The 26,132-nt window shown below is 44.6% G+C and overlaps 14 non-coding genes and 3 pseudogenes across 14 annotated transcripts; all 17 read right to left on the bottom strand.

Moving 5' to 3' along the window:
- Positions 1-797: 797 nt before the first annotated feature.
- Positions 798-988, bottom strand: LOC141209394 (U2 spliceosomal RNA). The gene has a single exon (XR_012279589.1). It is a non-coding gene; the product is annotated as a U2 spliceosomal RNA (small nuclear RNA).
- A 1,121-nt stretch (positions 989-2,109) lies between these two features.
- Positions 2,110-2,300, bottom strand: LOC141208581 (U2 spliceosomal RNA). Its single transcript, XR_012278805.1, has one exon. It is a non-coding gene; the product is annotated as a U2 spliceosomal RNA (small nuclear RNA).
- A 1,121-nt stretch (positions 2,301-3,421) lies between these two features.
- LOC141208583 (U2 spliceosomal RNA) lies at positions 3,422-3,612 on the bottom strand. Its single transcript, XR_012278806.1, has one exon. It is a non-coding gene; the product is annotated as a U2 spliceosomal RNA (small nuclear RNA).
- Positions 3,613-4,732: 1,120 nt separating this feature from the next.
- LOC141208584 (U2 spliceosomal RNA) lies at positions 4,733-4,923 on the bottom strand. Its single transcript, XR_012278807.1, has one exon. It is a non-coding gene; the product is annotated as a U2 spliceosomal RNA (small nuclear RNA).
- A 1,122-nt stretch (positions 4,924-6,045) lies between these two features.
- LOC141208585 (U2 spliceosomal RNA) lies at positions 6,046-6,236 on the bottom strand. Its single transcript, XR_012278808.1, has one exon. It is a non-coding gene; the product is annotated as a U2 spliceosomal RNA (small nuclear RNA).
- A 1,120-nt stretch (positions 6,237-7,356) lies between these two features.
- LOC141210074 (U2 spliceosomal RNA) lies at positions 7,357-7,547 on the bottom strand. The gene has a single exon (XR_012280254.1). It is a non-coding gene; the product is annotated as a U2 spliceosomal RNA (small nuclear RNA).
- Positions 7,548-8,670: 1,123 nt separating this feature from the next.
- On the bottom strand, positions 8,671-8,868 carry LOC141210588 (U2 spliceosomal RNA). The gene has a single exon (XR_012280743.1). It is a non-coding gene; the product is annotated as a U2 spliceosomal RNA (small nuclear RNA).
- A 6,392-nt stretch (positions 8,869-15,260) lies between these two features.
- Positions 15,261-15,446, bottom strand: LOC141210648 (U2 spliceosomal RNA). The gene has a single exon (XR_012280791.1). It is a non-coding gene; the product is annotated as a U2 spliceosomal RNA (small nuclear RNA).
- Positions 15,447-16,147: 701 nt separating this feature from the next.
- LOC141210805 (U2 spliceosomal RNA) lies at positions 16,148-16,327 on the bottom strand (annotated as a pseudogene).
- Positions 16,328-17,447: 1,120 nt separating this feature from the next.
- LOC141210700 (U2 spliceosomal RNA) lies at positions 17,448-17,646 on the bottom strand. The gene has a single exon (XR_012280823.1). It is a non-coding gene; the product is annotated as a U2 spliceosomal RNA (small nuclear RNA).
- Positions 17,647-18,488: 842 nt separating this feature from the next.
- LOC141210797 (U2 spliceosomal RNA) lies at positions 18,489-18,569 on the bottom strand (annotated as a pseudogene).
- A 1,124-nt stretch (positions 18,570-19,693) lies between these two features.
- On the bottom strand, positions 19,694-19,884 carry LOC141208586 (U2 spliceosomal RNA). The gene has a single exon (XR_012278809.1). It is a non-coding gene; the product is annotated as a U2 spliceosomal RNA (small nuclear RNA).
- A 1,125-nt stretch (positions 19,885-21,009) lies between these two features.
- Positions 21,010-21,200, bottom strand: LOC141208587 (U2 spliceosomal RNA). Its single transcript, XR_012278810.1, has one exon. It is a non-coding gene; the product is annotated as a U2 spliceosomal RNA (small nuclear RNA).
- Positions 21,201-22,322: 1,122 nt separating this feature from the next.
- Positions 22,323-22,513, bottom strand: LOC141208588 (U2 spliceosomal RNA). Its single transcript, XR_012278811.1, has one exon. It is a non-coding gene; the product is annotated as a U2 spliceosomal RNA (small nuclear RNA).
- A 1,121-nt stretch (positions 22,514-23,634) lies between these two features.
- On the bottom strand, positions 23,635-23,832 carry LOC141210698 (U2 spliceosomal RNA). Its single transcript, XR_012280821.1, has one exon. It is a non-coding gene; the product is annotated as a U2 spliceosomal RNA (small nuclear RNA).
- Positions 23,833-24,674: 842 nt separating this feature from the next.
- LOC141210798 (U2 spliceosomal RNA) lies at positions 24,675-24,755 on the bottom strand (annotated as a pseudogene).
- Positions 24,756-25,872: 1,117 nt separating this feature from the next.
- Positions 25,873-26,054, bottom strand: LOC141210510 (U2 spliceosomal RNA). The gene has a single exon (XR_012280676.1). It is a non-coding gene; the product is annotated as a U2 spliceosomal RNA (small nuclear RNA).
- Between the last annotated feature and the right edge of the window lie 78 nt (positions 26,055-26,132).

Below are 26,132 nucleotides of genomic sequence, written 5' to 3' on the forward strand. Positions count from 1 at the left end.
CCTGCTGCTGCTGCTGCTGGCTGTCCAGCAGCAGACTGAAGGTGGCTGCTGCTGTGCGCAGGTATATAAAGGCTCAGAGCCTATTATGACATGCGCAGCCAGCGTTCCATTGCCACATTCCGTCTACTGCAGGCGGGATACCTGGATGGCTGAATGTCACTGAGAAGCTCACAGAGACCGCCATAAGCAACAGTTTAAAAGAATGCCACAGACTAATCAACCAAACTTTTTGGGTTGGTTTCTCTTTTATAGTCTGCAGGCATTAAATGAAAGAAGTCAGTGTTCCAGCAGAGGGAGACAACGTTTCAGAAAAGGCATTGTAGCAAACCAAAAAAGAAATTTTAAGCGCAGCAGAGTAACCAGCTCACATACCTGTTAGCTCAGGTGAGTTTAAAAGGCTGCTGTTGATAACAAGGGCATTTGCTAAATAGATGGTGTGTGTGCAACAATATACTGAAAGGTCAATTATATTGTGCAGCTTATCTCACCACCTGTAGTTATTTAGGTGAAAGCTCCAAAATGCTTGCCTAATATGTCTGTTTATCCAAAAGGAAGTATAGAGGGAGAGCTAGATAGATAGCATTGCATTACATTACATTACATGGCAATGCAATGCACAGTTGCTGAAGTTGAACCAAAATGAGCTTGTCATCTGGCTTCTGCAACTTTTAACATGAAAAATCCAATGAGGAGAAGAAAAGCAAAGCCAAAGAGTCCATCCCAAAATCCGACAAACAAGCAAAATGAACAAAAAGCATTGAATTCAATTCTTTCTGATTTTAGAAACTGCATTAAAGAAGGGGTGCACCGGTCCTGGAGATACTGCAATACCAGGTCAATGCGTGGAGTGGACAGAGCAAGCTCTTTTTCCAACTCCCTGTTCTAAAAATCCATTTAATATATGGTCCCCAGATAGGGGACGTATCAGATATTAAACTGATAAGAACAGATACTACACTTGATCTTAGCCAAAAGGCCGAGAAGCGATAACCAGAATTGGTTTCCGACTACGGTGCCACCCAAGGATTCTGAAAAGTCCATTTGTGGAGATGGCCACCTGGACTCCCGTTAAGAAGACATGCTGTCAACCTCTAGATCCCTCACATGCCTGCACTTTTCGGCTTGCTGCTGCTGCAATCCACGCGTTTTAGATCTGCATAACTCCACCTCTTTTAGCACAGTACCCTCAACCCCCGGCTGTTCCCACCCGCCTCAACACCGTTGGAAGGGAGGAGAACCAATTAAGGCGGGGGGGGGGGTGGAACGAGCAGCTGTCTACCCTTAGCAGGAGGGTTGCTGATTAATTACCTCTCCTGCTGCTGCTGCTGCTGGCTGTCCAGCAGCAGACTGAAGGTGGCTGCTGCTGTGCGCAGGTATATAAAGGCTCAGAGCCTAATATGACACGCGCAGCCAGCGTTCCATTGCCACATTCCGTCTACTGCAGGCGGGATACCTGGATGGCTGAATGTCACTGAGAAGCTCACAGAGACCGCCATAAGCAACAGTTTAAAAGAATGCCACAGAATAATCAACCAAACTTTTTGGGTTGGTTTCTCTTTTATAGTCTGCAGGCATTAAATGAAAGAAGTCAGTGTTCCAGCAGAGGGAGACAACGTTTCAGAAAAGGCATTGTAGCAAACCAAAAAAGAAATTTTAAGCGCAGCAGAGTAACCATCTCACATACCTGTTAGCTCAGGTGAGTTTAAAAGGCTGCTGTTGATAACAAGGGCATTTGCTAAATAGATGGTGTGTGTGCAACAATATACTGAAAGGTCAATTATATTGTGCAGCTTATCTCACCACCTGTAGTTATTTAGGTGAAAGCTCCAAAATGCTTGCCTAATATGTCTGTTTATCCAAAAGGAAGTATAGAGGGAGAGCTAGATAGATAGCATTGCATTACATTACATTACATGGCAATGCAATGCACAGTTGCTGAAGTTGAACCAAAATGAGCTTGTCATCTGGCTTCTGCAACTTTTAACATGAAAAATCCAATGAGGAGAAGAAAAGCAAAGCCAAAGAGTCCATCCCAAAATCCGACAAACAAGCAAAATGAACAAAAAGCATTGAATTCAATTCTTTCTGATTTTAGAAACTGCATTAAAGAAGGGGTGCACCGGTCCTGGAGATACTGCAATACCAGGTCAATGCGTGGAGTGGACAGAGCAAGCTCTTTTTCCATCTCCCTGTTCTAAAAATCCATTTAATATATGGTCCCCAGATAGGGGACGTATCAGATATTAAACTGATAAGAACAGATACTACACTTGATCTTAGCCAAAAGGCCGAGAAGCGATAACCAGAATTGGTTTCCGACTACGGTGCCACCCAAGGATTCTGAAAAGTCCATTTGTGGAGATGGCCACCTGGACTCCCGTTAAGAAGACATGCTGTCAACCTCTAGATCCCTCACATGCCTGCACTTTTCGGCTTGCTGCTGCTGCAATCCACGCGTTTTAGATCTGCATAACTCCACCTCTTTTAGCACAGTACCCTCAACCCCCGGCTGTTCCCACCCGCCTCAACACCGTTGGAAGGGAGGAGAACCAATTAAGGCGGGGGGGGGGGTGGAACGAGCAGCTGTCTACCCTTAGCAGGAGGGTTGCTGATTAATTACCTCTCCTGCTGCTGCTGCTGCTGGCTGTCCAGCAGCAGACTGAAGGTGGCTGCTGCTGTGCGCAGGTATATAAAGGCTCAGAGCCTATTATGACACGCGCAGCCAGCGTTCCATTGCCACATTCCGTCTACTGCAGGCGGGATACCTGGATGGCTGAATGTCACTGAGAAGCTCACAGAGACCGCCATAAGCAACAGTTTAAAAGAATGCCACAGACTAATCAACCAAACTTTTTGGGTTGGTTTCTCTTTTATAGTCTGCAGGCATTAAATGAAAGAAGTCAGTGTTCCAGCAGAGGGAGACAACGTTTCAGAAAAGGCATTGTAGCAAACCAAAAAAGAAATTTTAAGCGCAGCAGAGTAACCAGCTCACATACCTGTTAGCTCAGGTGAGTTTAAAAGGCTGCTGTTGATAACAAGGGCATTTGCTAAATAGATGGTGTGTGTGCAACAATATACTGAAAGGTCAATTATATTGTGCAGCTTATCTCACCACCTGTAGTTATTTAGGTGAAAGCTCCAAAATGCTTGCCTAATATGTCTGTTTATCCAAAAGGAAGTATAGAGGGAGAGCTAGATAGATAGCATTGCATTACATTACATTACATGGCAATGCAATGCACAGTTGCTGAAGTTGAACCAAAATGAGCTTGTCATCTGGCTTCTGCAACTTTTAACATGAAAAATCCAATGAGGAGAAGAAAAGCAAAGCCAAAGAGTCCATCCCAAAATCCGACAAACAAGCAAAATGAACAAAAAGCATTGAATTCAATTCTTTCTGATTTTAGAAACTGCATTAAAGAAGGGGTGCACCGGTCCTGGAGATACTGCAATACCAGGTCAATGCGTGGAGTGGACAGAGCAAGCTCTTTTTCCATCTCCCTGTTCTAAAAATCCATTTAATATATGGTCCCCAGATAGGGGACGTATCAGATATTAAACTGATAAGAACAGATACTACACTTGATCTTAGCCAAAAGGCCGAGAAGCGATAACCAGAATTGGTTTCCGACTACGGTGCCACCCAAGGATTCTGAAAAGTCCATTTGTGGAGATGGCCACCTGGACTCCCGTTAAGAAGACATGCTGTCAACCTCTAGATCCCTCACATGCCTGCACTTTTCGGCTTGCTGCTGCTGCAATCCACGCGTTTTAGATCTGCATAACTCCACCTCTTTTAGCACAGTACCCTCAACCCCCGGCTGTTCCCACCCGCCTCAACACCGTTGGAAGGGAGGAGAACCAATTAAGGCGGGGGGGGGGTGGAACGAGCAGCTGTCTACCCTTAGCAGGAGGGTTGCTGATTAATTACCTCTCCTGCTGCTGCTGCTGCTGGCTGTCCAGCAGCAGACTGAAGGTGGCTGCTGCTGTGCGCAGGTATATAAAGGCTCAGAGCCTATTATGACACGCGCAGCCAGCGTTCCATTGCCACATTCCGTCTACTGCAGGCGGGATACCTGGATGGCTGAATGTCACTGAGAAGCTCACAGAGACCGCCATAAGCAACAGTTTAAAAGAATGCCACAGACTAATCAACCAAACTTTTTGGGTTGGTTTCTCTTTTATAGTCTGCAGGCATTAAATGAAAGAAGTCAGTGTTCCAGCAGAGGGAGACAACGTTTCAGAAAAGGCATTGTAGCAAACCAAAAAAGAAATTTTAAGCGCAGCAGAGTAACCAGCTCACATACCTGTTAGCTCAGGTGAGTTTAAAAGGCTGCTGTTGATAACAAGGGCATTTGCTAAATAGATGGTGTGTGTGCAACAATATACTGAAAGGTCAATTATATTGTGCAGCTTATCTCACCACCTGTAGTTATTTAGGTGAAAGCTCCAAAATGCTTGCCTAATATGTCTGTTTATCCAAAAGGAAGTATAGAGGGAGAGCTAGATAGATAGCATTGCATTACATTACATTACATGGCAATGCAATGCACAGTTGCTGAAGTTGAACCAAAATGAGCTTGTCATCTGGCTTCTGCAACTTTTAACATGAAAAATCCAATGAGGAGAAGAAAAGCAAAGCCAAAGAGTCCATCCCAAAATCCGACAAACAAGCAAAATGAACAAAAAGCATTGAATTCAATTCTTTCTGATTTTAGAAACTGCATTAAAGAAGGGGTGCACCGGTCCTGGAGATACTGCAATACCAGGTCAATGCGTGGAGTGGACAGAGCAAGCTCTTTTTCCATCTCCCTGTTCTAAAAATCCATTTAATATATGGTCCCCAGATAGGGGACGTATCAGATATTAAACTGATAAGAACAGATACTACACTTGATCTTAGCCAAAAGGCCGAGAAGCGATAACCAGAATTGGTTTCCGACTACGGTGCCACCCAAGGATTCTGAAAAGTCCATTTGTGGAGATGGCCACCTGGACTCCCGTTAAGAAGACATGCTGTCAACCTCTAGATCCCTCACATGCCTGCACTTTTCGGCTTGCTGCTGCTGCAATCCACGCGTTTTAGATCTGCATAACTCCACCTCTTTTAGCACAGTACCCTCAACCCCCGGCTGTTCCCACCCGCCTCAACACCGTTGGAAGGGAGGAGAACCAATTAAGGCGGGGGGGGGGGGTGGAACGAGCAGCTGTCTACCCTTAGCAGGAGGGTTGCTGATTAATTACCTCTCCTGCTGCTGCTGCTGCTGGCTGTCCAGCAGCAGACTGAAGGTGGCTGCTGCTGTGCGCAGGTATATAAAGGCTCAGAGCCTATTATGACACGCGCAGCCAGCGTTCCATTGCCACATTCCGTCTACTGCAGGCGGGATACCTGGATGGCTGAATGTCACTGAGAAGCTCACAGAGACCGCCATAAGCAACAGTTTAAAAGAATGCCACAGACTAATCAACCAAACTTTTTGGGTTGGTTTCTCTTTTATAGTCTGCAGGCATTAAATGAAAGAAGTCAGTGTTCCAGCAGAGGGAGACAACGTTTCAGAAAAGGCATTGTAGCAAACCAAAAAAGAAATTTTAAGCGCAGCAGAGTAACCAGCTCACATACCTGTTAGCTCAGGTGAGTTTAAAAGGCTGCTGTTGATAACAAGGGCATTTGCTAAATAGATGGTGTGTGTGCAACAATATACTGAAAGGTCAATTATATTGTGCAGCTTATCTCACCACCTGTAGTTATTTAGGTGAAAGCTCCAAAATGCTTGCCTAATATGTCTGTTTATCCAAAAGGAAGTATAGAGGGAGAGCTAGATAGATAGCATTGCATTACATTACATTACATGGCAATGCAATGCACAGTTGCTGAAGTTGAACCAAAATGAGCTTGTCATCTGGCTTCTGCAACTTTTAACATGAAAAATCCAATGAGGAGAAGAAAAGCAAAGCCAAAGAGTCCATCCCAAAATCCGACAAACAAGCAAAATGAACAAAAAGCATTGAATTCAATTCTTTCTGATTTTAGAAACTGCATTAAAGAAGGGGTGCACCGGTCCTGGAGATACTGCAATACCAGGTCAATGCGTGGAGTGGACAGAGCAAGCTCTTTTTCCATCTCCCTGTTCTAAAAATCCATTTAATATATGGTCCCCAGATAGGGGACGTATCAGATATTAAACTGATAAGAACAGATACTACACTTGATCTTAGCCAAAAGGCCGAGAAGCGATAACCAGAATTGGTTTCCGACTACGGTGCCACCCAAGGATTCTGAAAAGTCCATTTGTGGAGATGGCCACCTGGACTCCCGTTAAGAACACATGCTGTCAACCTCTAGATCCCTCACATGCCTGCACTTTTCGGCTTGCTGCTGCTGCAATCCACGCGTTTTAGATCTGCATAACTCCACCTCTTTTAGCACAGTACCCTCAACCCCCGGCTGTTCCCACCCGCCTCAACACCGTTGGAAGGGAGGAGAACCAATTAAGGCGGGGGGGGGGTGGAACGAGCAGCTGTCTACCCTTAGCAGGAGGGTTGCTGATTAATTACCTCTCCTGCTGCTGCTGCTGCTGGCTGTCCAGCAGCAGACTGAAGGTGGCTGCTGCTGTGCGCAGGTATATAAAGGCTCAGAGCCTATTATGACACGCGCAGCCAGCGTTCCATTGCCACATTCCGTCTACTGCAGGCGGGATACCTGGATGGCTGAATGTCACTGAGAAGCTCACAGAGACCGCCATAAGCAACAGTTTAAAAGAATGCCACAGACTAATCAACCAAACTTTTTGGGTTGGTTTCTCTTTTATAGTCTGCAGGCATTAAATGAAAGAAGTCAGTGTTCCAGCAGAGGGAGACAACGTTTCAGAAAAGGCATTGTAGCAAACCAAAAAAGAAATTTTAAGCGCAGCAGAGTAACCAGCTCACATACCTGTTAGCTCAGGTGAGTTTAAAAGGCTGCTGTTGATAACAAGAGCATTTGCTAAATAGATGGTGTGTGTGCAACAATATACTGAAAGGTCAATTATATTGTGCAGCTTATCTCACCACCTGTAGTTATTTAGGTGAAAGCTCCAAAATGCTTGCCTAATATGTCTGTTTATCCAAAAGGAAGTATAGAGGGAGAGCTGGATAGATAGCATTGCATTACATTACATTACATGGCAATGCAATGCACAGTTGCTGAAGTTGAACCAAAATGAGCTTGTCATCTGGCTTCTGCAACTTTTAACATGAAAAATCCAATGAGGAGAAGAAAAGCAAAGCCAAAGAGTCCATCCCAAAATCCGACAAACAAGCAAAATGAACAAAAAGCATTGAATTCAATTCTTTCTGATTTTAGAAACTGCATTAAAGAAGGGGTGCACCGGTCCTGGAGATACTGCAATACCAGGTCAATGCGTGGAGTGGACAGAGCAAGCTCTTTTTCCATCTCCCTGTTCTAAAAATCCATTTAATATATGGTCCCCAGATAGGGGACGTATCAGATATTAAACTGATAAGAACAGTTACTACACTTGATCTTAGCCAAAAGGCCGAGAAGCGATAACCAGAATTGGTTTCCGACTACGGTGCCACCCAAGGATTCTGAAAAGTCCATTTGTGGAGATGGCCACCTGGACTCCCGTTAAGAAGACATGCTGTCAACCTCTAGATCCCTCACATGCCTGCACTTTTCGGCTTGCTGCTGCTGCAATCCACGCGTTTTAGATCTGCATAACTCCACCTCTTTTAGCACAGTACCCTCAACCCCCGGCTGTTCCCACCCGCCTCAACACCGTTGGAAGGGAGGAGAACCAATTAAGGCGGGGGGAGGGGGGTGGAACGAGCAGCTGTCTACCCTTAGCAGGAGGGTTGCTGATTAATTACCTCTCCTGCTGCTGCTGCTGCTGGCTGTCCAGCAGCAGACTGAAGGTGGCTGCTGCTGTGCACAGGTATATAAAGGCTCAGAGCCTATTATGACACGCGCAGCCAGCGTTCCATTGCCACATTCCGTCTACTGCAGGCGGGATACCTGGATGGCTAAATGTCACTGAGAAGCTCACAGAGACCGCCATAAGCAACAGTTTAAAAGAATGCCACAGACTAATCAACCAAACTTTTTGGGTTGGTTTCTCTTTTATAGTCTGCAGGCATTAAATGAAAGAAGTCAGTGTTCCAGCAGAGGGAGACAACGTTTCAGAAAAGGCATTGTAGCAAACCAAAAAAGAAATTTTAAGCGCAGCAGAGTAACCAGCTCACATACCTGTTAGCTCAGGTGAGTTTAAAAGGCTGCTGTTGATAACAAGGGCATTTGCTAAATAGATGGTGTGTGTGCAACAATATACTGAAAGGTCAATTATATTGTGCAGCTTATCTCACCACCTGTAGTTATTTAGGTGAAAGCTCCAAAATGCTTGCCTAATATGTCTGTTTATCCAAAAGGAAGTATAGAGGGAGAGCTAGATAGATAGCATTGCATTACATTACATTACATGGCAATGCAATGCACAGTTGCTGAAGTTGAACCAAAATGAGCTTGTCATCTGGCTTCTGCAACTTTTAACATGAAAAATCCAATGAGGAGAAGAAAAGCAAAGCCAAAGAGTCCATCCCAAAATCCGACAAACAAGCAAAATGAACAAAAAGCATTGAATTCAATTCTTTCTGATTTTAGAAACTGCATTAAAGAAGGGGTGCACCGGTCCTGGAGATACTGCAATACCAGGTCAATGCGTGGAGTGGACAGAGCAAGCTCTTTTTCCATCTCCCTGTTCTAAAAATCCATTTAATATATGGTCCCCAGATAGGGGACGTATCAGATATTAAACTGATAAGAACAGATTTTTTTTTTAATTTGGCTATCCCCCACATGGGGATAAAAACCGTTTATTTAAAATTTAACAAATTACAGAAATAAAACCATTACATCCACATTACACTTTCGGGACTTCAAAGAAAAATAAAAATTCCATCACAGCAAATTTTACAAGACTTCAAATATTCCATAGGTTAAAAAGCCATTTGCCTGCCAACGTTACATTCTTTTTCCTGTCCAATAAATAGTATATGTACATTTCACTTTTACAAAAGGCTAAAACATCATCTACTGGTAACATTTCATGTTTAAAAACAGCAATATTTCTAGCATTCCAGAGCGCTATCTTGGCACAATTCATTGTCTTCCACGCCATTATTTTTTGGTCCATTGTTGGGCATTCCAGAAGACCATATAACACTGATGCAAAATTAAAGTCCTTGAGGTCCACAATTTTCTCCAGCAGGGGGATTAATCTTCTCCAGAACTCTTTAGCAAAAGCACAAGTCCATAAAAGATGCTTCACTGTCTCTTCTTCTTGACAACCTTCTCTTGGGCAGATGGCAGACCTCACAAAACCTCTTCTGTACTGGAATGCCCGGCAAGGAAGACAGTGGTGTGCGCAGCTCCAAGACATGTCTTTCTGTACATTAAAAAGATAAGGGGCGTTAATCATTTTCCATATGTGTACAGTTTTGTCATCATCATAACGTTCAATATCACACAACGTCACATCAGTACTAATTTGTTTGAGTAGTGTCTTGCTGTTACATAGATCCCCTGTCTGTTTCTTATTCAAATTAAAATCAAGAATAATTTTCTTTAAAATCTCATAATGTGCAGGTAGGTTAAAAGCATAAGGAAAGGATAAAACCGTTTCAAACCAACCAAACCTTCTCATGAGAAAACCAGTGTTAAAACGCATAAAATAGGAAAGGTAATTATCTTTAAAAAGGGTTTTAAAACAGAAACAGAAAAAATGTATTAAAAGAAACTTATCTAAAACAGGGAAATCTTTCCCACCTTTAACCTTTGGCTTTGTCACAATTTCTCTTTTGAGTTTCTCCATTTTTGAGCCCCAAAAAAAGGTAAAACATACTTTTGTAATTCGTTTCAACAAATTTGTAGGAGGGGGGAACACCAAACTAAGATATAACAGGATAGGTAATATCACCATTTTTACAATCAGAACTTTACCTTCCATTGACAGCTTTCTCATATTCCACATGCAGATTTTCTGATTAATTTTCTGTGCTGCCGCATCCCAGCTATTAAAACCATTATTAGATTCATTAAAAGAAACACCTAAAATAGTAATGGAATCTGTAACTACAATTGGTACATCATGTAGACTCATCCCCCCGACATTTAAAATATTACATTTAGTAAGATTAATTTTAAAACCGGAAACTGTACAAAAAGACTGAATTTGGCTTATCGTTTTTTGTATTGAAGGTACATCACATCCAAACACTGCTACATCATCCATATAGCTTACAACTTTAACTTGTAGACCGTTCCCTCCGGGTAAGGGTACTCCACATATTTGCTTATCCCGGCGTATTGTACATAAAAGGGGTTCTATAGCACATATAAAAAGCAGGGGGGACAAAGGGCAACCCTGCTTCACCCCTGATTTTAAAACTACCTCTTTTGTTTTAAAACCATTAACTAAAATCTTACTCGTACAATCATTATAAAAAGCTTTAAGAGACAATAAAAACCCACCCGGAATGCCCATTTTTTCTAAAACTTTAAAAAGATAAAAATGAGACACGCGGTCAAAAGCTTTCTCAAAATCCACCGCTAGGATTGACATCTTTGTCTTTCTGGTTTTTACATCTTCAATACAATCTTTCACCAGGTTTAAATTGTCCCAGATACTACGCCCAGGTACCCCGCATACCTGATTTGCATGAATTACTTTATGTATCACCTTTTTCAACCGATTTGCACAGATCTTAGCCATAATTTTGTAATCACTATTTAAAAGAGTTATCGGCCTCCAGTTTTTAAGATCCGTTTTGTCACCTTTTTTGTATAGTAGTGATACCTCACCTTTCTTCCATGAGTTGAGTAAAACCTTATTATTAAAAACTTCGGAAAACAAATTAAACAAATCATCTTTTAAAATATCATAAAAACTTATATAAAACTCTATGGGGATACCATCAGGGCCGGGCACTTTACCATTTTTAAAACTCTTCATGGTTTCTAAAATCTCTTCCTCACATAGAGGTTGGGATAAAAAACTTTGGGCATCAGCATCTAGGGTGGACTTGATCTCCCCCAGGAAAGTGTGTATTAAATCATGGTCTACAGTTTTTACATTAAAAAGATCATTAAAATAGACATTTACCTTATCCAATATAACGTTGATATTATTATCTCCATCTATGTTATCAATTATTGTTTTCGCCTGTTTGTTTTTCTTAAAAAAATACCTGGAACAAGTCTCATCCTCTTCTACGTGTTTTACCTTTGAACGAAAAATCAGTTCTTTTCCTTTTTGTTCCAACCACTTTGAAATTTCTCCTTTAAGACTCAATATATCATTACCTACATCCAGACCATTGTCTTTGAATTTGTACAATGTCTGTAACCTGATATTAAGAAAATTATAGATCTCAAACTTTTCTTTAGCTTTTTGTATGCTTTTCTTTATAAAGAAATCTTTAATGTTTATTTTCATTCTATCCCACCAGGAGCTAAAAGAAATATTGGGGTTTTTCCTTTTTCTACAGTTTACATAAAACTCAATAAAATCCGATAAAATTTGTGGATCTTTTAAAAGGGACACATTCAATTTCCAAGATTTCTTACCACATTTCTTCTTTCCATTAATCCTCACTCTAAAAGATAAAACCTTGTGATCTGAGAGAATATTAGTTAAAACTTCACATTTCACTGGCAGTATTTTTTCTGAACCTAAAACAAAATCTATCCTGGAGCTACATGTAGAATTGCTCCAGGTGAAACCAGCGTCTATAGGGCTATCCTTGTTACATTCTTTATACACATCAGTTAATTTACAATCATTTATAATATTGCTTAACATTCCAGACGTTTTGTCATAATTTCTACTCACGGAACCGGAGCGTCGGCTTTCGCCTTTTAAAATACAATTAAAATCACCTGCCAGGATAAAAGGTTCAGAAATGTTAATAAATAAAGGTAAAATTTCCAGCATATCAGCCCTTTCATTTTTATCAGGTGACCCATAAAAATTTAAAAACTGCCATCTTGTCCCATCAATAAAAGCCTTAACTAAAAGAATACGACCCGGTAAAATATCTTGGATAAAATCAATAGACACATTTCCCTTAAAAAGTATAGCTACCCCGGCTGATCCGGTTGCATTTGATCCAGACCAGACCGATGGACCATGTTTCCACTCTTCCTTATATTTTTTGTAAGAAATCTTATGAGGGATATGACATTCTTGTAAAAAGAAAACAGAAGCTGTAAAACAGGTTAAAAAATGTAAAACAGTAGCTCTTCTGGTCTTGGATCCTATGCCTCTCACATTGAGGGAAACACCACTAATGTCAGCCATCATAACAAATGGTTAGGAAGAAACAAAAACTGGACTTTACCTATCCGATGGACGGATCAGACCACTTGGACTTTCACCAACGCCCTCTTCTGAATCCACCGTTATCAAAGAGTCTTCATCATCGGAGAAGGAACATTCACTTAAATTAAGACCCGACGCTACTGGGGTGTAGCTCGGAAGGATATTGAGAGAAAGGTTACACTGGGTCTCCATAGGCTGACCATTTAGGTCCTCGTCAGGTGGGTCTCCGAGAGGCTCCGCACTCCCCTGCAGACCCGCAGAGGGTCGTAACACAGGGGCAGGCTGCGCACATGGCGGAGCCTCAGAGTCCCCGGAGGCAGCCAGGTTCGGGGCCCCACCTGGGGCAGCAGAGCCCCGGGACCTCGGGATTCCAGAGTCTACACCCCCGTGAGGGGATGTATCCATCTCCTCCCTATTAGCCACCTCCACGGAACCATTCTTTTTCTTATTATGAGACCTCACCAAATGCCACGCACCGCCCTCGCTCTCGTGAGACCCAGTGGGAATTTTGGGCTCGGTGTCAGCCTTTTGGCGCTCTTTTTTGGCCTTACCGACCGCCCCTTTATGATCTTTCTCAGCCTTCCTTTTAGCCTCCTTATGGTCTTTCAGCCAGCTCCTGGGCTCCTGTGAGTTACCTGTCATTGACTCGGAGGGATTGTTACTAGTCGAAGCGCCCTTATCACCTCCCGAGGCTCCAGGTTGTTGTTCCTCCTCCTGAGGGGTGGTCTGATTGGCCCGTCCATTCCCGGATGTCTTGGACTTCTCCTTTTGTTTTTGTTCATCCTCTCTGAACCTGTGAGGGCAAGAAAAATAGAAATGACCAGGTGTCCGACAAAAAGAGCATTTTTTTTCATTTGGGCACTCCTTTGTGTCATGTTCAGTACTGGCACAATTTCTACAAGTGGCACCACAACTATCCTTAGAGTGCCCATAGAGACCACAATACCTACAGAAAAGTGGCATTCCTGAGAAAAAAAAATCCCCATTAGTTTGCCCTATTTTAAATCGAGCTGGAGGAAGTCTCACACCTCCAGGGAATTTAGGGTCTCTTTCACATTTTACTAAAAACTTCCATTTTGAGGTCCAGATGTTAAACTCATTCAACACTTTCCCAATCAATTTCACACTTTTAAAATAAACTGACAAAAAGGAAATAACCTCTGGTGCTGTTATGAAGGGTGAGAAGATTTTCACAACCACCATCTTTACCTCATCCAGGACGTGCTCGATGATCTGAATCCCTTTTAGACCAGGGCTATTTTCTACCGACTTAACTCTGGACAAAACATCTTTGAAAATACCTTCGCCAGTAAAGGTTACATCATAATCTCCACGTCGAGGATAATCCTGGATAGAAAGGATTTCGTTGGTTCTGACGTGGAGCAGTTTCTCAAGCACGTCCTGGACTACATATCCCAGATTCCGCATATCGGAACCACCAGCCGTAAATCGGACCCTTATGGTGTTCTTAAGCCTCGCATATAGAGGCACGAGGTTGGGGTCAACCTCCATGGTATGGCGCAACAAAATGCAAATTGCAACCGCCTGCAATCTGCGCCTTCAGAGCTTTGAGATAAAGCACCTGAAGGCTGGGGGATCGCTGCCCGTTACCCTAGGACTAATCCCTCTCGCTAATAGCAGCAGGCAGGTGAAGCCCACCGAAGTGGACGATCCTGCCAGGCCAAGGAGAGGGGTACCTGAGTGCCCTTCAACTGAAACCTCCTGCTGTGAAGCACTTGGTCTCAGCCAAAAGGCCGAGAAGCGATAACCAGAATTGGTTTCCGACTACGGTGCCACCCAAGGATTCTGAAAAGTCCATTTGTGGAGATGGCCACCTGGACTCCCGTTAAGAAGACATGCTGTCAACCTCTAGATCCCTCACATGCCTGCACTTTTCGGCTTGCTGCTGCTGCAATCCACGCGTTTTAGATCTGCATAACTCCACCTCTTTTAGCACAGTACCCTCAACCCCCGGCTGTTCCCACCCGCCTCAACACCGTTGGAAGGGAGGAGAACCAATTAAGGCGGGGGGGGGGTGGAACGAGCAGCTGTCTACCCTTAGCAGGAGGGTTGCTGATTAATTACCTCTCCTGCTGCTGCTGCTGCTGGCTGTCCAGCAGCAGACTGAAGGTGGCTGCTGCTGTGCGCAGGTATATAAAGGCTCAGAGCCTATTATGACACGCGCAGCCAGCGTTCCATTGCCACATTCCGTCTACTGCAGGCGGGATACCTGGATGGCTGAATGTCACTGAGAAGCTCACAGAGACCGCCATAAGCAACAGTTTAAAAGAATGCCACAGACTAATCAACCAAACTTTTTGGGTTGGTTTCTCTTTTATAGTCTGCAGGCATTAAATGAAAGAAGTCAGTGTTCCAGCAGAGGGAGACAACGTTTCAGAAAAGGCATTGTAGCAAACCAAAAAAGAAATTTTAAGCGCAGCAGAGTAACCAGCTCACATACCTGTTAGCTCAGGTGAGTTTAAAAGGCTGCTGTTGATAACAAGGGCATTTGCTAAATAGATGGTGTGTGTGCAACAATATACTGAAAGGTCAATTATATTGTGCAGCTTATCTCACCACCTGTAGTTATTTAGGTGAAAGCTCCAAAATGCTTGCCTAATATGTCTGTTTATCCAAAAGGAAGTATAGAGGGAGAGCTAGATAGATAGCATTGCATTACATTACATTACATGGCAATGCAATGCACAGTTGCTGAAGTTGAACCAAAATGAGCTTGTCATCTGGCTTCTGCAACTTTTAACATGAAAAATCCAATGAGGAGAAGAAAAGCAAAGCCAAAGAGTCCATCCCAAAATCCGACAAACAAGCAAAATGAACAAAAAGCATTGAATTCAATTCTTTCTGATTTTAGAAACTGCATTAAAGAAGGGGTGCACCGGTCCTGGAGATACTGCAATACCAGGTCAATGCGTGGAGTGGACAGAGCAAGCTCTTTTTCCATCTCCCTGTTCTAAAAATCCATTTAATATATGGTCCCCAGATAGGGGACGTATCAGATATTAAACTGATAAGAACAGATTTTTTTTTTTTTTATCGAAAGCCCGAATTCGTATACAAAACCCGAGTGCGCTTAAAAAAGTGACAAGTGCCACAAAAAAAGTGCACTAGGATGCTGGTCTTCTTGAAACCCTCTCCAAAAGGAGAAGGGTCCCCCAAACCATTCCCCGTCCCTCCGAGACAAAAGGCCACAGCGAGGAACAGGGACAAAAAGCCACCTCCAGCCGAAGCCAGAGGCGAAGCAATCTTACCCCCAGCACCTGCCCGAGTTCTCACCCGAGCAAGGCACTGGGAGCCAAAGACTGTGCTCCCCTCCCGGAAGAGGGGAGCCAACAACGCTCTCCTCCCGAAAGAGGAGAGCCAGGGGGGTTCAGGGGGGAGCGGAACCTGATGGCCACACACTCCCCCCCTAGACCTGCCAAGAGAGGAACCCGTAAGGGAACCGCATCCCGACAAAATCCTAGTAGGACGTGACACACGTGAATAAGTGGACACACAGTGACAAAGAAATTAAATAAATAGTGAAGGTTTCACAGTATAATACTGCCCGGACCTTCGACTGGGAATTGAAAAATTCCCCATCCTAAGGCCAGAAGGCCCGGAATAAGGGTGTGTGCGAAGAAAGAAAATTTGAAGTGCTTGTGCAAATGTGCCATAAACTCAAGTGGGGTTCCCAATCCCAGTGAGTTAAGGCACCCCAGGGTCACCACTCCTGGGGCACTTCACACTTCGGGCTTTCGATCTTCCCCGGCCCAATGGCGTCGATCCTGGGGGGCCATGCTTTCCACCAGATGACTATATTAGCCACCTGGCGTGCTAACAAGCGCCTAAACCCCAGTGTGCATAATGTATCAATCTACTAGGGCGGCCAACATCCAAAACCGCCTTTTCGAAAGATACTACACTTGATCTTAGCCAAAAGGCCGAGAAGCGATAACCAGAATTGGTTTCCGACTACGGTGCCACCCAAGGATTCTGAAAAGTCCATTTGTGGAGATGGCCACCTGGACTCCCGTTAAGAAGACATGCTGTCAACCTCTAGATCCCTCACATGCCTGCACTTTTCGGCTTGCTGCTGCTGCAATCCAAGCGTTTTAGATCTGCATAACTCCACCTCTTTTAGCACAGTACCCTCAACCCCCGGCTGTTCCCACCCGCCTCAACACCGTTGGAAGGGAGGAGAACCAATTAAGGCGGGGGGGGGGTGGAACGAGCAGCTGTCTACCCTTAGCAGGAGGGTTGCTGATTAATTACCTCTCCTGCTGCTGCTGCTGCTGGCTGTCCAGCAGCAGACTGAAGGTGGCTGCTGCTGTGCGCAGGTATATAAAGGCTCAGAGCCTATTATGACACGCGCAGCCAGCGTTCCATTGCCACATTCCGTCTACAGCAGGCGGGATACCTGGATGGCTGAATGTCACTGAGAAGCTCACAGAGACCGCCATAAGCAACAGTTTAAAAGAATGCCACATACTAATCAACCAAACTTTTTGGGTTGGTTTCTCTTTTATAGTCTGCAGGCATTAAATGAAAGAAGTCAGTGTTCCAGCAGAGGGAGACAACGTTTCAGAAAAGGCATTGTAGCAAACCAAAAAAGAAATTTTAAGCGCAGCAGAGTAACCAGCTCACATACCTGTTAGCTCAGGTGAGTTTAAAAGGCTGCTGTTGATAACAAGGGCATTTGCTAAATAGATGGTGTGTGTGCAACAATATACTGAAAGGTCAATTATATTGTGCAGCTTATCTCACCACCTGTAGTTATTTAGGTGAAAGCTCCAAAATGCTTGCCTAATATGTCTGTTTATCCAAAAGGAAGTATAGAGGGAGAGCTAGATAGATAGCATTGCATTACATTACATTACATGGCAATGCAATGCACAGTTGCTGAAATTGAACCAAAATGAGCTTGTCATCTGGCTTCTGCAACTTTTAACATGAAAAATCCAATGAGGAGAAGAAAAGCAAAGCCAAAGAGTCCATCCCAAAATCCGACAAACAAGCAAAATGAACAAAAAGCATTGAATTCAATTCTTTCTGATTTTAGAAACTGCATTAAAGAAGGGGTGCACCGGTCCTGGAGATACTGCAATACCAGGTCAATGCGTGGAGTGGACAGAGCAAGCTCTTTTTCCATCTCCCTGTTCTAAAAATCCATTTAATATATGGTCCCCAGATAGGGGACGTATCAGATATTAAACTGATAAGAACAGATTTTTTTTTTTTTTTTTTTTTTTTTTCTTTTTTTCGAAAGCCCGAATTCGTGTACAAAACCCGAGTGCGCTTAAAAAAGTGACAAGTGCCACAAAAAAAGTGCACTAGGATGCTGGTCTTCTTGAAACCCTCTCCAAAAGGAGAAGGGTCCCCCAAACCATTCCCCGTCCCTCCGAGCCAAAAGGCCACAGCGAGGAACAGGGACAAAAAGCCACCTCCAGCCGAAGCCAGAGGCGACCCAATCTTACCCCCAGCACCTGCCCGAGTTCTCACCCGAGCAAGGCACTGGGAGCCAAAGACTGTGCTCCCCTCCCGGAAGAGGGGAGCCAACAACGCTCTCCTCCCGAAAGAGGAGAGCCAGGGGGGTTCAGGGGGGAGCGGAACCTGATGGCCACACACTCCCCCCCTAGACCTGCCAAGAGAGGAACCCGTAAGGGAACCGCATCCCGACAAAATCCTAGTAGGACGTGACACACGTGAATAAGTGGACACACAGTGACAAAGAAATTAAATAAATAGTGAAGGTTTCACAGTATAATACTGCCCGTACCTTCGACCGGGAATTGAAAAATTCCCCATCCTAAGGCCAGAAGGCCCGGAATAAGGGTGTGTGCGAAGAAAGAAAATTTGAAGTGCTTGTGCAAATGTGCCATAAACTCAAGTGGGGTTCCCAATCCCAGTGAGTTAAGGCACCCCAGGGTCACCACTCCTGGGGCACTTCACACTTCGGGCTTTCGATCTTCCCCGGCCCAATGGCGTCGATCCTGGGGGGCCATGCTTTCCACCAGATGACTATATTAGCCACCTGGCGTACTAACAAGCGCCTAAACCCCAGTGTGCATAATGTATCAATCTACTAGGGCGGCCAACATCCAAAACCGCCTTTTCAAAAGATACTACACTTGATCTTAGCCAAAAGGCCGAGAAGCGATACTACACTTGATCTTAGCCAAAAGGCCGAGAAGCGATAACCAGAATTGGTTTCCGACTACGGTGCCACCCAAGGATTCTGAAAAGTCCATTTGTGGAGATGGCCACCTGGACTCCCGTTAAGAAGACATGCTGTCAACCTCTAGATCCCTCACATGCCTGCACTTTTCGGCTTGCTGCTGCTGCAATCCACGCGTTTTAGATCTGCATAACTCCACCTCTTTTAGCACAGTACCCTCAACCCCCGGCTGTTCCCACCCGCCTCAACACCGTTGGAAGGGAGGAGAACCAATTAAGGCGGGGGGGGGGGGGGTGGAACGAGCAGCTGTCTACCCTTAGCAGGAGGGTTGCTGATTAATTACCTCTCCTGCTGCTGCTGCTGCTGGCTGTCCAGCAGCAGACTGAAGGTGGCTGCTGCTGTGCGCAGGTATATAAAGGCTCAGAGCCTATTATGACACGCGCAGCCAGCGTTCCATTGCCACATTCCGTCTACTGCAGGCGGGATACCTGGATGGCTGAATGTCACTGAGAAGCTCACAGAGACCGCCATAAGCAACAGTTTAAAAGAATGCCACAGACTAATCAACCAAACTTTTTGGGTTGGTTTCTCTTTTATAGTCTGCAGGCATTAAATGAAAGAAGTCAGTGTTCCAGCAGAGGGAGACAACGTTTCAGAAAAGGCATTGTAGCAAACCAAAAAAGAAATTTTAAGCGCAGCAGAGTAACCAGCTCACATACCTGTTAGCTCAGGTGAGTTTAAAAGGCTGCTGTTGATAACAAGGGCATTTGCTAAATAGATGGTGTGTGTGCAACAATATACTGAAAGGTCAATTATATTGTGCAGCTTATCTCACCACCTGTAGTTATTTAGGTGAAAGCTCCAAAATGCTTGCCTAATATGTCTGTTTATCCAAAAGGAAGTATAGAGGGAGAGCTAGATAGATAGCATTGCATTACATTACATTACATGGCAATGCAATGCACAGTTGCTGAAGTTGAACCAAAATGAGCTTGTCATCTGGCTTCTGCAACTTTTAACATGAAAAATCCAATGAGGAGAAGAAAAGCAAAGCCAAAGAGTCCATCCCAAAATCCGACAAACAAGCAAAATGAACAAAAAGCATTGAATTCAATTCTTTCTGATTTTAGAAACTGCATTAAAGAAGGGGTGCACCGGTCCTGGAGATACTGCAATACCAGGTCAATGCGTGGAGTGGACAGAGCAAGCTCTTTTTCCATCTCCCTGTTCTAAAAATCCATTTAATATATGGTCCCCAGATAGGGGACGTATCAGATATTAAACTGATAAGAACAGATACTACACTTGATCTTAGCCAAAAGGCCGAGAAGCGATAACCAGAATTGGTTTCCGACTACGGTGCCACCCAAGGATTCTGAAAAGTCCATTTGTGGAGATGGCCACCTGGACTCCCGTTAAGAAGACATGCTGTCAACCTCTAGATCCCTCACATGCCTGCACTTTTCGGCTTGCTGCTGCTGCAATCCACGCGTTTTAGATCTGCATAACTCCACCTCTTTTAGCACAGTACCCTCAACCCCCGGCTGTTCCCACCCGCCTCAACACCGTTGGAAGGGAGGAGAACCAATTAAGGCGGGGGGGGGGGGGGGTGGAACGAGCAGCTGTCTACCCTTAGCAGGAGGGTTGCTGATTAATTACCTCTCCTGCTGCTGCTGCTGCTGGCTGTCCAGCAGCAGACTGAAGGTGGCTGCTGCTGTGCGCAGGTATATAAAGGCTCAGAGCCTATTATGACACGCGCAGCCAGCGTTCCATTGCCACATTCCGTCTACTGCAGGCGGGATACCTGGATGGCTGAATGTCACTGAGAAGCTCACAGAGACCGCCATAAGCAACAGTTTAAAAGAATGCCACAGACTAATCAACCAAACTTTTTGGGTTGGTTTCTCTTTTATAGTCTGCAGGCATTAAATGAAAGAAGTCAGTGTTCCAGCAGAGGGAGACAACGTTTCAGAAAAGGCATTGTAGCAAACCAAAAAAGAAATTTTAAGCACAGCAGAGTAACCAGCTCACATAGCTGTTAGCTCAGGTGAGTTTAAAAGGCTGCTGTTGATAACAAGGGCATTTGCTAAATAGATGGTGTGTGTGCAACAATATACTGAAAGGTCAATTATATTGTGCAGCTTATCTCACCACCTGTAGTTATTTAGGTGAAAGCTCCAAAATGCTTGCCTAATATGTCTGTTTATCCAAAAGGAAGTATAGAGGGAGAGCTAGATAGATAGCATTGCATTACATTGCATTACATGGCAATGCAATGCACAGTTGCTGAAGTTGAACCAAAATGAGCTTGTCATCTGGCTTCTGCAACTTTTAACATGAAAAATCCAATGAGGAGAAGAAAAGCAAAGCCAAAGAGTCCATCCCAAAATCCAACAAACAAGCAAAATGAACAAAAAGCATTGAATTCAATTCTTTCTGATTTTAGAAACTGCATTAAAGAAGGGGTGCACCGGTCCTGGAGATACTGCAATACCAGGTCAATGCGTGGAGTGGACAGAGCAAGCTCTTTTTCCATCTCCCTGTTCTAAAAATCCATTTAATATATGGTCCCCAGATAGGGGACGTATCAGATATTAAACTGATAAGAACAGATACTACACTTGATCTTAGCCAAAAGGCCGAGAAGCGATAACCAGAATTGGTTTCCGACTACGGTGCCACCCAAGGATTCTGAAAAGTCCATTTGTGGAGATGGCCACCTGGACTCCCGTTAAGAAGACATGCCGTCAACCTCTAGATCCCTCACATGCCTGCACTTTTCGGCTTGCTGCTGCTGCAATCCACGCGTTTTAGATCTGCATAACTCCACCTCTTTTAGCACAGTACCCTCAACCCCCGGCTGTTCCCACCCGCCTCAACACCGTTGGAAGGGAGGAGAACCAATTAAGGCGGGGGGGGGGGGTGGAACGAGCAGCTGTCTACCCTTAGCAGGAGGGTTGCTGATTAATTACCTCTCCTGCTGCTGCTGCTGCTGGCTGTCCAGCAGCAGACTGAAGGTGGCTGCTGCTGTGCGCAGGTATATAAAGGCTCAGAGCCTATTATGACACGCGCAGCCAGCGTTCCATTGCCACATTCCGTCTACTGCAGGCGGGATACCTGGATGGCTGAATGTCACTGAGAAGCTCACAGAGACCGCCATAAGCAACAGTTTAAAAGAATGCCACAGACTAATCAACCAAACTTTTTGGGTTGGTTTCTCTTTTATAGTCTGCAGGCATTAAATGAAAGAAGTTAGTGTTCCAGCAGAGGGAGACAACGTTTCAGAAAAGGCATTGTAGCAAACCAAAAAAGAAATTTTAAGCGCAGCAGAGTAACCAGCTCACATACCTGTTAGCTCAGGTGAGTTTAAAAGGCTGCTGTTGATAACAAGGGCATTTGCTAAATAGATGGTGTGTGTGCAACAATATACTGAAAGGTCAATTATATTGTGCAGCTTATCTCACCACCTGTAGTTATTTAGGTGAAAGCTCCAAAATGCTTGCCTAATATGTCTGTTTATCCAAAAGGAAGTATAGAGGGAGAGCTAGATAGATAGCATTGCATTACATTACATTACATGGCAATGCAATGCACAGTTGCTGAAGTTGAACCAAAATGAGCTTGTCATCTGGCTTCTGCAACTTTTAACATGAAAAATCCAATGAGGAGAAGAAAAGCAAAGCCAAAGAGTCCATCCCAAAATCCGACAAACAAGCAAAATGAACAAAAAGCATTGAATTCAATTCTTTCTGATTTTAGAAACTGCATTAAAGAAGGGGTGCACCGGTCCTGGAGATACTGCAATACCAGGTCAATGCGTGGAGTGGACAGAGCAAGCTCTTTTTCCATCTCCCTGTTCTAAAAATCCATTTAATATATGGTCCCCAGATAGGGGACGTATCAGATATTAAACTGATAAGAACAGATACTACACTTGATCTTAGCCAAAAGGCCGAGAAGCGATAACCAGAATTGGTTTCCGACTACGGTGCCACCCAAGGATTCTGAAAAGTCCATTTGTGGAGATGGCCACCTGGACTCCCGTTAAGAAGACATGCTGTCAACCTCTAGATCCCTCACATGCCTGCACTTTTCGGCTTGCTGCTGCTGCAATCCACGCGTTTTAGATCTGCATAACTCCACCTCTTTTAGCACAGTACCCTCAACCCCCGGCTGTTCCCACCCGCCTCAACACCGTTGGAAGGGAGGAGAACCAATTAAGGCGGGGGGGGGGGTGGAACGAGCAGCTGTCTACCCTTAGCAGGAGGGTTGCTGATTAATTACCTCTCCTGCTGCTGCTGCTGCTGGCTGTCCAGCAGCAGACTGAAGGTGGCTGCTGCTGTGCGCAGGTATATAAAGGCTCAGAGAATATTATGACACGCGCAGCCAGCGTTCCATTGCCACATTCCGTCTACTGCAGGCGGGATACCTGGATGGCTGAATGTCACTGAGAAGCTCACAGAGACCGCCATAAGCAACAGTTTAAAAGAATGCCACAGACTAATCAACCAAACTTTTTGGGTTGGTTTCTCTTTTATAGTCTGCAGGCATTAAATGAAAGAAGTCAGTGTTCCAGCAGAGGGAGACAACGTTTCAGAAAAGGCATTGTAGCAAACCAAAAAAGAAATTTTAAGCGCAGCAGAGTAACCAGCTCACATACCTGTTAGCTCAGGTGAGTTTAAAAGGCTGCTGTTGATAACAAGGGCATTTGCTAAATAGATGGTGTGTGTGCAACAATATACTGAAAGGTCAATTATATTGTGCAGCTTATCTCACCACCTGTAGTTATTTAGGTGAAAGCTCCAAAATGCTTGCCTAATATGTCTGTTTATCCAAAAGGAAGTATAGAGGGAGAGCTAGATAGATAGCATTGCATTACATTACATTACATGGCAATGCAATGCACAGTTGCTGAAGTTGAACCAAAATGAGCTTGTCATCTGGCTTCTGCAACTTTTAACATGAAAAATCCAATGAGGAGAAGAAAAGCAAAGCCAAAGAGTCCATCCCAAAATCCGACAAACAAGCAAAATGAACAAAAAGCATTGAATTCAATTCTTTCTGATTTTAGAAACTGCATTAAAGAAGGGGTGCACCGGTCCTGGAGATACTGCAATACCAGGTCAATGCGTGGAGTGGACAGAGCAAGCTCTTTTTCCATCTCCCTGTTCTAAAAATCCATTTAATATATGGTCCCCAGATAGGGGACGTATCAGATATTAAACTGATAAGAACAGATTTTTTTTTTTTTTTTTTTTTTTTTCTTTTTTTCGAAAGCCCGAATTCGTGTACAAAACCCGAGTGCGCTTAAAAAAGTGACAAGTGCCACAAAAAAAGTGCACTAGGATGCTGGTCTTCTTGAAACCCTCTCCAAAAGGAGAAGGGTCCCCCAAACCATTCCCCGTCCCTCCGAGCCAAAAGGCCACAGCGAGGAACAGGGACAAAAAGCCACCTCCAGCCGAAGCCAGAGGCGACCCAATCTTACCCCCAGCACCTGCCCGAGTTCTCACCCGAGCAAGGCACTGGGAGCCAAAGACTGTGCTCCCCTCTCGGAAGAGGGGAGCCAACAACGCTCTCCTCCCGAAAGAGGAGAGCCAGGGGGGTTCAGGGGGGAGCGGAACCTGATGGCCACACACTCCCCCCCTAGACCTGCCAAGAGAGGAACCCGTAAGGGAACCGCATCCCGACAAAATCCTAGTAGGACGTGACACACGTGAATAAGTGGACACACAGTGACAAAGAAATTAAATAAATAGTGAAGGTTTCACAGTATAATACTGCCCGGACCTTCGACCGGGAATTGAAAAATTCCCCATCCTAAGGCCAGAAGGCCCGGAATAAGGGTGTGTGCGAAGAAAGAAAATTTGAAGTGCTTGTGCAAATGTGCCATAAACTCAAGTGGGGTTCCCAATCCCAGTGAGTTAAGGCACCCCAGGGTCACCACTCCTGGGGCACTTCACAATTCGGGCTTTCGATCTTCCCCGGCCCAATGGCGTCGATCCTGGGGGGCCATGCTTTCCACCAGATGACTATATTAGCCACCTGGCGTACTAACAAGCGCCTAAACCCCAGTGTGCATAATGTATCAATCTACTAGGGCGGCCAACATCCAAAACCGCCTTTTCAAAAGATACTACACTTGATCTTAGCCAAAAGGCCGAGAAGCGATACTACACTTGATCTTAGCCAAAAGGCCGAGAAGCGATAACCAGAATTGGTTTCCGACTACGGTGCCACCCAAGGATTCTGAAAAGTCCATTTGTGGAGATGGCCACCTGGACTCCCGTTAAGAAGACATGCTGTCAACCTCTAGATCCCTCACATGCCTGCACTTTTCGGCTTGCTGCTGCTGCAATCCACGCGTTTTAGATCCGCATAACTCCACCTCTTTTAGCACAGTACCCTCAACCCCCGGCTGTTCCCACCCGCCTCAACACCGTTGGAAGGGAGGAGAACCAATTAAGGCGGGGGGGGGGGTGGAACGAGCAGCTGTCTACCCTTAGCAGGAGGGTTGCTGATTAATTACCTCTCCTGCTGCTGCTGCTGCTGGCTGTCCAGCAGCAGACTGAAGGTGGCTGCTGCTGTGCGCAGGTATATAAAGGCTCAGAGCCTATTATGACACGCGCAGCCAGCGTTCCATTGCCACATTCCGTCTACTGCAGGCGGGATACCTGGATGGCTGAATGTCACTGAGAAGCTCACAGAGACCGCCATAAGCAACAGTTTAAAAGAATGCCACAGACTAATCAACCAAACTTTTTGGGTTGGTTTCTCTTTTATAGTCTGCAGGCATTAAATGAAAGAAGTCAGTGTTCCAGCAGAGGGAGACAACGTTTCATAAAAGGCATTGTAGCAAACCAAAAAAGAAATTTTAAGCGCAGCAGAGTAACCAGCTCACATACCTGTTAGCTCAGGTGAGTTTAAAAGGCTGCTGTTGATAACAAGGGCATTTGCTAAATAGATGGTGTGTGTGCAACAATATACTGAAAGGTCAATTATATTGTGCAGCTTATCTCACCACCTGTAGTTATTTAGGTGAAAGCTCCAAAATGCTTGCCTAATATGTCTGTTTATCCAAAAGGAAGTATAGAGGGAGAGATAGATAGCATTGCATTACATTACATTACATGGCAATGCAATGCACAGTTGCTGAAGTTGAACCAAAATGAGCTTGTCATCTGGCTTCTGCAACTTTTAACATGAAAAATCCAATGAGGAGAAGAAAAGCAAAGCCAAAGAGTCCATCCCAAAATCCGACAAACAAGCAAAATGAACAAAAAGCATTGAATTCAATTCTTTCTGATTTTAGAAACTGCATTAAAGAAGGGGTGCACCGGTCCTGGAGATACTGCAATACCAGGTCAATGCGTGGAGTGGACAGAGCAAGCTCTTTTTCCATCTCCCTGTTCTAAAAATCCATTTAATATATGGTCCCCAGATAGGGGACGTATCAGATATTAAACTGATAAGAACAGATTTTTTGATTGAAGCTGCATCCAAGGCACTGAAAAATGTTACCGAAGTCACACCAAAACAGCGCACGAGGCGAGGATTCATGTGGACCCTTCCCGGAGGAGAGGGTC

The sequence above is a fragment of the Phyllobates terribilis genome, unplaced genomic scaffold, assembly GCF_046119375.1.
Source record: "Phyllobates terribilis strain yellow unplaced genomic scaffold, ASM4611937v1 Scaffold_169__1_contigs__length_4117513, whole genome shotgun sequence".
Lineage (NCBI taxonomy): Eukaryota > Metazoa > Chordata > Amphibia > Anura > Dendrobatidae > Phyllobates > Phyllobates terribilis.